This window comes from Protobothrops mucrosquamatus, unplaced genomic scaffold, assembly GCF_001527695.2.
Source record: "Protobothrops mucrosquamatus isolate PMUCROS unplaced genomic scaffold, P.Mucros_1.0 scaffold469, whole genome shotgun sequence".
Lineage (NCBI taxonomy): Eukaryota > Metazoa > Chordata > Lepidosauria > Squamata > Viperidae > Protobothrops > Protobothrops mucrosquamatus.
The window spans coordinates 139,822-141,288 of record NW_015386790.1 but is presented as its reverse complement, the minus strand read 5'-3'; positions in this window follow the sequence as shown (position 1 = coordinate 141,288).

The window sequence follows — 1,467 nt, the reverse complement described above, 5'->3', positions numbered from 1 at the left end:
CCTAGCCACACATATGTTAGAAGCATGCAAATCACTAATGATGGATAAATCTGTCAATATTGGCTTTGCTCTGTTTTTCTTTCTTTACTCATTCTTCAACTACCACTTAATTTTATCTTATGACTAACTATCAACAGTAAAGGAACAAGCAATAAAGAAATACACCATGGATCAGCAATTGGTATAGCATCCATGAAGGCCTTAGAAAAGATGTTCAGATTCTGTGATGTATTTGTACTTACCAAGATGAGAATTGTGCAAGCCATAGTATTCCTTATAATACTCTATGGACTCAAAGCTTGGACTTTGAATAAGCAGGATAGGAAGAATATTGATGCTTTTAAAAAATGGTGAAGAAGATCCTGAGAATATCATGGACAGCCAAGAAAACAAACCAATGAATCATTGAAAAAAAATCAATCCAGAGTTCACCCTTCAGGCACAATTGACCAGGCTTAAATTATACTATTTTGGATATAATATGCAAAGATCTAGCTTTCTGGAGAAGGGTCTAATACTGGGAAAGGTGGAAGGAAAGAGAAGAGGATAACCTGCAGTAATCAGTTACAATCAGCGATGGGATTCAGCCAGTTCGCACCACTTCGGCAGAACCGGTAGCTAAGTTTTTGCTGCCCAGGCCCAGAATGGATTTCCGGAAGTGGCATCCACACATATTTGAATCCCACCACTGGTTACAATGATAGTGGGCCCACCATTGGAAGACATGAAAGTTGAGATTAGGGAGAGTTTATTACAGAGAAAATCTACCTATGAGGTCTTTAAGACTTGACAGTGATTTGATGGCCTTTAATTAACCAACCTGTCTATCAATCAGAAGTCCAATGCCGTTTTTTATGGACATAGAAATTTTATACAAATTTTTGTAGGCATTATTTTCAAACTGAGAAATTCAAACAGATATTCTAGTATCACTATGGTTTGGCTTGCATTTTAGCTTTGGAAACATTGATTAGGTAAACAAATTATCTCCTATATGTTTATAGATTGCCCTCTGCCCATTTAAAATTAATCATCCCAAATCCAGTTGTCAAGCACACACAGAAACCTCTTGTTTCATTGATCTCCATGCAGCATTTTTCCTTCAGGAGATCATCATCTGGTCACATCAGACAATTTTATAAATTGCATCATGTGCTTCCTTTTCCTTTCTCTGTCTCTCTACTGATAACCTATGCTATTTATGTCACACAGGGTTGAGAGATGCAATAAGTTAAGTGATTGAAAATATCACAGTGTCTGAAAATTGGTGTCTGATCTTTGTTTTGCACAGATCGTCATCTTGCTTTCTTTCATTCCTAGGGGGCATATGTTCCTCAAGCTTCTCAGTAGTCAGCATTTATTTCTCTTTGTCCCATAACCTGAAGCATCCATTTCATGGGAAGAGTCCTAGAAATTTACAGCTGATTCTTTTGATAATGTTTTCCTTTGAAGTTAGCAAAAACTAAG